The following is an 8,653-nucleotide window of genomic DNA, read 5'->3' on the forward strand; positions in this document are numbered from 1 at the left end:
AAAATTAAGGTAAGGATTCCCCTTGGGTAGGAGAGGGAAGAGGGCACTTAAAGGAGGCTCCTGAGGTACTGGTAATAATCCATTACTTGGATGCTAGTCACCTGGGTGTTTTTACCTTGTGAAAAGTGTATATTTATGATTTGTACATTTTTATGTGTATAAAAAGTAAAACATTTACTTAAACTCGATGTTTCATCCAGTTCAAAGTTTCTCTTCTCTCTTCAGCTTAGGTCTGACAAACAGACACCTGGGAAGGAGCCCTGGTCTCTACTTTCCCATTCTCCCTGATCCTCTGCGTCCCCCTTCTTTGCCTGATCCACCAGCATCAGAGCAGGAGGCAGCAGGGCAGTCTCTGTTGTCAGATTCTGGATTAAAGTCTAAGTTCTTAAACAGCAAAATGAGTGAGCTCAGGCTTCCCAAGAAACCCTATCCCTGGAAGCATCATTTGTCTTTGGAAGTAAAGGTAAGAACAATGGCTCAGCATTTCTAGTCTTTCTGAGCACCTGCTTTGATTATTCCTGAAAAATAACATCTGCATGTCAAAGACACTTCAGTTATCTTTCTCCATTTGATGGTCTTAAATAGTTACCCTCCACATTTCCTAAGGTCTTCAGAATAGATGCATTGTGGTAGATAGGAAGCATCTCTAATCCATCTCCCTCATCCCAAAGAGTTGTTTCTAACATTAACGATTCTTTTCTAATATTCATTTCTAACATTTAATGTAAATTAATTTGCTTTTCTCAAAAATCATATTGATATCTATTGAATGAGATGATCTCCTTCTCTTTGATTATTAAATATTGTACATAATTATAGTTATTAATGTTGAGCAAACTGTTTCTTGAATATTCTTTTGATAGACCACAGACTCTGATTCACTGATGGCTTCTTCAGGACTTCTGCTTCTTTATTGGTATATGACATTGGCTCTGGGTGCATGAGTGTCATGTCTGGATATGGGGCTTATGCTGATTTCAAAACAAGAAAGGAGAACTTTGCTTATTCCCCAATACTCTGAAAAAATTAGCTAGGATGGAAATTTTATTATTTTTATTATTATCTGAAGGCTTGAAAGCATTGGTTTATAATTATGTAGGCTTAAATCCCATGGACAGAGGAGCCTGGCAGGCTACAGTCCATGTGGTTACAAGAGTCAGGCACAACAGTGACTAATCCACCACCAAAGCTACTTAGAGAAGAGCCTTTATTTCCTTCGTGTTATGGGCCTGTTAAAGGGCTCTATATTTTCTTCCATCCGTTTTGACAACTTAAGATATCTTGGAAGATCATCTATTTTATACATAATTTAAATTATATTTGTAAAATATTCCAGTGTGTTGTCAATTATCTTTTTATAATATATTCATGTTTTTCTATAGCTGAGGTTTGAGCTTTTTCTGTACCTCTGACATGATGCCTGTGTGCTTGCTTTCTGCTTCTTCATTAGATCACTTAGTGATTTATTTATTTCAAAGAGAGTTTGTCTCTTATTTTTTAATATGTTAGCCTTATCTTTTGTCATTCTTGCTTCCTGTTTTACTTAAAAATTTTGTTTTGACTATTTTTATTTAAATGAAACAATAAGGCATAGAGGAAGACTATAAGTCCTCTTGTGTGGGAAGATTACATTTTGCTGTGTTGTGCCCCCAGATTTATTGTTATCTTACTGCTTTATTTCTCAAGTTAATAACCTATGGAGTAAAAGGTGAATAATGTCTCAGTGCTACTCACTGGTCCATCTGAAGGTCTCACCTACGTACAGCGCCTTGGCTTCATTGCTGTTCTCTGAAATTTTGTTCTAACCTGTTGCAGCTAATTTACTAGTGTCGCATTAAGTACTTTGCATATGAGAACTGCATTCCATTGAATATCATAGTTGTCACTGTTATTTGAACTTAATTCAAGGGTCACTAGAGTGAGGCAAGCCAGGTGCCAGGGAGGCACTCTTTATCAGGCTCATTTTGTGCAAGCACAGAATTGGCATATGAGAGTATCTCCTTAATTCTGTACCATGGGCACCTCTTGCTTACCTTAGCCTAGCCCTAGCCACTAACTATTTTTTTTTCATGAACCCGCTCCCTGCATCTACTTCTTCTGAATATATTTCAGTGGAGATATTTTAAAACAGTACTTCAATATTCCTGAGTCCCATAATAGTGAATAATTTCTTTTTTCATGGGAATACTATCATTATGGAACCTCAATACATTAAAATATTAACTTGGACAGTATTGACTTCCTTCGAGTCTTTTCTTGTATCTAATATAATAATGAAGTCTGATCAGCCAGCTAACTTTTTTAAGAGAGGTATATTTAGACTCAGTGATATAAGATTCTATCTTTAACCTAAATTCCATACTTTGACCAAGATGTTCCAAGATGTTAATCACTTCCAATTGATGTTCCCTTGAACAATATCAGTGATTTGCTTTTCATCTAGTGGTCTTAGAGTTTCCTTCAATTTTGCTTTAATTATTGATTCTTTTCTGTTTGTTGAAAATCCTTCATCTATTTATCAATATGCTAGAACCTTATATCTGTCTTCTAATTTCTGCTGACTTTTATCCTTGGATCTTTTACTTTATTTTCTCCATGGAATTCTCAGTGCCAAAAGCACATGAACACATTTCCCAAGGTCTTCATCAAGCTCCCTAAGTTCCAATTTATTTCCTAAAATTTCCTGAAAATATGCCTATGTTCACACTATTCCTCTTTCTATTAAAAAAAAAAAATGGCATCCACACCTTTTCTTGTGGAATGATACTTAGAGTGTAAACAAAGAGTTTCCAAATATTGGTTTGGGAATTACCTGTTAATGATTAATATTCATCTGGTTTTTGGTTCTCCTGCCTTTTCTTGTCTGCTTTGTGTGGCTCTTATTATAGGAGAAGATTGGTCAGAGTTGGAATGTTCTGAGTTCAGAGCAACTGAAGCAAGGCAGGTTAGGTAACTAGTTCTTCCAAATGAAGCTGGACTATTTTCCTGGAGTGCCAAGTTTCAAGATGTATTTGATAAAATCCTCCAACAAAAAAACTTAGATGGTTGCTTTTTATTAAAATCAAATCATGTCATGAAATACTCTAATTGAAGTCATTCCTCATTTTATTTTATCTGGTGTATGCTTAGTTGCTCAGTCATGTCCAACTCTTTGTGACCCCATAGACTGTAGCCCATCAGGCTCCTCTGTCCATGGGGATTCTCCAGCCAAGAATACTGGAGTGGGTTGCCATGCCCTCCTCCAGGGGAACTTCCCAACCCAGGGATCAGACCCAGGTCTCCTGAATTGCAGGTGGACTCTTTACCAACTGAATGACCAGGGAAGCCTTTTTGTGTTTTTTTTTTTTTGGATACTGCTTAAAAATAGACAATTTGTGTAGAGAAGTGGTTTTCAAACTGTTTTGATTGTGTATCACATAAAAAGTTTTTACAACTTCAGGTACTCTGCTGAATATTTTAAACTTGACATCTAAAACTTGTCATCAAAAATAGAAATGACTTACTTTGTAAATAAAAGAAAATATTTTATCTTATGCTTAATATTTTAGGCCATGCAGCCTTTTTGAGCTAAAGCAGTGGCAGGCAGAGATACAGTTTCTGTTCATGTGATATAGAGGAAAACAATAAGTAAACTACATATTGTGTGGAAGCAATCAATGCTAAGGAGAAAAATTAAACAGGGAAGAAGGACTCATTGAAAAGTTGACATTTGGTTAAAGTCCTACAGAGGGGAGGAAAAGGGGGAAAGTAGATTCTAAATCAATCACATACTACAATTAGGATGAGAACTAAGGGAATGTAATGTAGAAGAATTTGAATGATTGGAAGAAGGACAGGGTGGCCAAGGAAGACCTCACTGATTCTATTTATTTGCTGTGCTGGGTCTTCATCGCTGCACAGGCTTTTCTCTAGTTACAGGGAGCAGGAGTTACTCTCTAGTTGTGGTGTGCGGGTTTCTCATTGCTGTGGCTTCTCTTGTTGTGAAGCACAGGGCCTTCAGACTTCTGTAGTTGTGGTTCCAGGGCTCTACAGCATAGGCTCAATAGTTGTGGTGCATGGGCTTAGTTGCTCCACACATAAGTGTCTCCTGCTTTGACAGGTGGATTCTTTATCACTGAGCCACCAGGGAAGCCCAGGAAAGCCTCACTGAGAAAGTGACCATTGAGTTGAACTGAGCACTGAAAGTTGGTAAGAATTACTAGATAAAGAAAAATGAGACAAAATAAGCAGCATGAATAAGAAGAAAAAAATAATAAAAACAGTAACATAATAGCCAACATTTCAGTTCAGTTCAGTTCAGTTGAGTCGCTCAGTCGTGTCTGACTCCTTGCGACGCCATGAATTAGCCAACATTTGCAGTGTTTCTTATGTGCCAGCTAATTCTTACAACAACCCAACAAGTAGGTAGTATTTTTGACCCTAATTTTACAATGAGGCAACAGGGGCAAAAAAAAGATGTTCATAATAGGATTTAGAATCCTGGTGGTCTCGTTGGATCTTAACGATCAAGAAAATTTGGAAGACATGAAATGGTTCTTTTCAGAAACTGAAGATAACAATGATTTTGAGAAAGGATATAAGTTGATACCATTGTAGAAGTTAATGGCTTTTGGTTTATGATGCTATGCAGGGTGCTGAGAATCTTCTTAGTGTGTAACCAGTGTTTTAAGAGAACTTGTAGAGAAATAGCTAACAGTTGGGAGAAAACTTAATCCAAGCAAATCTTACTTTAGCTAAAATGGCTCTACTTACAAGATAGGTTTGGCATTTGACTTTAAATGAAGGCTGCTGCTGCTGCTGGTGCTAAGTCGCTTCAGTCGTGTCCGACTCTGTGCGACCCCATAGACGGTAGCCCAGCAGGCTCCCCCATCCCTGGGATTCTCCAAGCAAGAACACTGGAGTGGGTTGCCATTTCCTTCTCCAATGCATGAAAGTGAAAAGTGAAAGTGAAGTCCCTCAGTCGTGTCCGACCCTTAAGGAGAGGCTAATTAACGAAAAGCTTTCAGAACACACTGGGAGCACAAAGTAACCAGAATTTATGTGCTCTCCAAGTGTGCATGAGTAGTGTGCGTGGGAGGAAGCCTGAGGTTAATGCCTACTTATCTTGCAGGTTGGCCTGTTTCTGTCCTAAAATCAATTTTCCCAACTGACGAGGTTATCAAGAGCCCAGCTAAACACGGCAGCAACATTTGGAAGGGGTGGCTTTTGGTGGGTGGTTGCCTGACTAAGCTGTTTGGTGATCAGGCTCTGTACCTGGATCCATCATGTTCAGGTCTCCTGGTTCTCCAGGGTGCCTGAAAGGGACCCCCGGTTTCCTTATCAACTGAGCAGGTTCTCTTGTATGCTTTGCTACTGAAAACTCTTATGTGGTCTGGTCTTTTCTCCACTTCTGTTTAATTTGTTTTCCAGCACATAATTTGGCATTGAATATGTCACTACTGCTGGCTCAGCAATTCCAAGGTCACTGCCCTTTTGCTCCATAAAAGGATTTCATAGCATCTGCCAGCCTCCTCCCTATTTTATACTTGGATTTCAGCATTGCTATTTCTCCCCTCAGGTGTTACAACTTCTCTTTTCCCCTTCCTCATGTGTTATTGGCTTTCTACAAACTCTTCCTTTCCATAGACTTGTGTTTTTCCTGGATTGTAATCATCCCACTTATCCAGAAGCACCTGCAAACCTTAATTCTTTGCAGTCATCAAACCCTAGGACTCTCCACTAGTCATAATACATATTCCCAACTCCCAAACCAGCACAGTCTTCCATATATTTCCTCCATTGTACATGCTTTCCCACCTGGAAACTCTTATACAAACACTCCTTTCCCTAGGAAGCCTTATAAAATAATCCCAAGCTGAGGCAGTCATATGTTGGTAATTTGACCTCTGGTTCCTCTGCCTTTTCTAAATCCAGCTTGTACATCTGGAAGTTCTTGGTACACGTACTGCTGAAGCCTAGCTTGAAGGATTTTGAGCATAATCTTGCTGGTGTGTGCAATGAGTGCAATTGCATGGTAATTTGAACATTCTTTGGCATTGCCTTTCTTTAGGACTGGAATGAAAACTGACCTTTTCCAGTCCTGTGACCACTGCTGCATTTTCCAAATTTGTTGGCATAATGAGTGCAACACTTTAACACCATCATCTTTTAAGATTTGAAATAGCTCACATTTATTGTAATGTTCTACACCTTTATTTGTCCTATTTGAATGTAATCTCCTAGAGGGTGGTAACCATCTTTTCCTTTTCAGCTTTTAACAAATAGCCTGAAACAAAATGGATGTATGATCATATTTTGAATGCTACATAACTGAATGAATATTTCAGGATTCCCTGGTGCTCTTAAAGTTTTCTAATATAAAGAGAAAAAGAAATATCTTAAAGTACTTGCCTTAAATTTTATCTACACTGTGATTCCCAACACAATGGAAAAGCAAGTAGGGGTAAAAAAAAAACAACGAAAATAAATAATATTGAAATTTGGGGGGTGGGCAGATGTGAGGATGATGAATCTGGGGCAAATTTCCTATGTTCCAAGTTTATTTGAAATAATATTCAACTTTTTTTAATGTATACTAGTATATTTAAGAGGCTGAGGCTGAGCCAAAGTGGAAACAATGCCCAGTGTGGTTACATCCGGTGGTAAAAGTAAAGTCCGACGCTGGAAAGAATAGCATGGGAACCTGGAATGTTACATTGATGAATCAAGGTAAATTGATTGTGGTCAAGCAGGAGATGGCAAGAGTTAACACTGACATTTTAGGAATCTGTGAACTAAAATGGATGGGAATGGGAGAATTTAATTCATATGACCGTTTTATCTACTACTTTGGGCAAAAATCCCTTAGAAGGAATGGGGTAGTCCTTACAGTCAATAAAAATGCCTAAAATGCAATACTTGGTTGCAGTCTCAAAAATGACAGAATGATCTTGGTTCGTTTCCAAGGTAAACCATTCAATATCACAGTAATCCAAGTTGATGCCCTAACCTCTAATGCTGAAGAAGCTGAAGTTGAAGGACTGGAAAATGTTAGTTTCCACTCCAATCCCAAAGAAAGGCAATGCCAGAGAATGCCCAAACTACCGCACAATTGCACTCATCTCATATGCTAGTAAAGTAATGCTCAAAATTCTCCAAGCCAGGCTTCAGCAATACATGAACAGTAAACTTCCAGACGTTCAAGCTGATTTTAGAAAAGGCAGAGGAACCAGAGATCAAATTGCCAACATCTGCTGGATCATGGAAAAAGCAAGAGAGTTCCAGAAAAACATCTATTTCTGCTTTATTGACTATGCCAAAGCCTTTGACTGTGTGGATCACAATAAACTGTGGAAAATTCTGAAAGAGATGGGAATACCAGACCACCTGACCTGCCTCTTGAGAAACCTGTATGCAGGTCAGGAAGCAACAGTTAGAACTGGACATGGAACAACAGACTGGTTCCAAATAGGAAAAGGAGCACATCAAGGCTGTATATTGTCACCCTGCTTATTTAACTTCTATGCAGAGTACATCATGAGAAACGCTGGGCTGGAAGAAGCACAAGCTGGAATCAAGACTGTGGGGAGAAATATCAATAACCTCAGATATGCAGATGACACCACCCTTATGGCAGAAAGTGAAGAGGAGCTAAAAAGCCTCTTAATGAAAGTGAAAGAGGAGAGTGAAAAAGTCGGCTTAAAGCTCAACTTTCAGAAAACGAAGATCATGGCATCTGGTCCCGTCACTTCATGGGAAATAGATGGGGAAACAGTGGAAACAGTGTCAGACTTTATTTGTTTGGGCTCCAAAATCACTGCAGATGGTGACTGCAGCCATGAAATTAGAGACACTTACTCCTTAGAAGAAAGAAAGCCACATCTAAGGACAAAAGAAGGAGTATTTGCAGTATGGCAATCTAGCACATGAGCTTCCTGGATGGTTCAGTGGTAAAGAATCTGCCTGCAATGCAGGAGATGCAAGAGATGCAGGTTCAATCCCTGGTTCAGGAGGATCCTCTGGAGGAGGAAATGGAAACCTGCTCCAGTGTTCTTGCTGGGAAAATCCCATGGACAGAGCAACCTGGTGGGCTACAGTCCATGGGGTTTTAAAGAGTTGCACACAACTGAGCACACACACACAATCTAGCACATAATTGAATGTGTTGTGTAGATAACAAAAGATATACCATTCTATTCAGCTGATAGAATTCAGAATAATAAAGATGGTTTTCCAATATGAGTTCAATGACAAGATTGACTGCATTTGTTATAGAGGTGATGAGGCCAAACAGGAGTTTGACCTGAACTTGGAGAAAAGAGGATTTGCCAGTACCATGATAGGAGCTGAAGTTTCTGAGCAGACATGAGACATCATTGGGTTCATGGTTTAGAATGTATATGAAAAAGCATCAATCTCCAGATCCAGAGAATGACCATTATCATTTAGTCAAGACTTTCATTTCAGGATTCAGATTCATCTGATGTGATTGTTTGACAGCTGCCCTAGAATCTCCTGAATCACTACTGGGCGTTGTGAGGTTTCGAGTAGAGTGTGCACAAGAGAGGTGCTTCCTCTGCTAGGACCCATCCTGGCTTTCCAGACTAGAACAATAGGCTTTATATGATCACAGTAGGATTGTACACTGGAGCAGTTGCCCAGAAACTTTACCCTG

Source organism: Capricornis sumatraensis, chromosome 22 (genome assembly GCF_032405125.1).
Source record: "Capricornis sumatraensis isolate serow.1 chromosome 22, serow.2, whole genome shotgun sequence".
NCBI classification, from domain to species: Eukaryota; Metazoa; Chordata; class Mammalia; order Artiodactyla; family Bovidae; genus Capricornis; species Capricornis sumatraensis.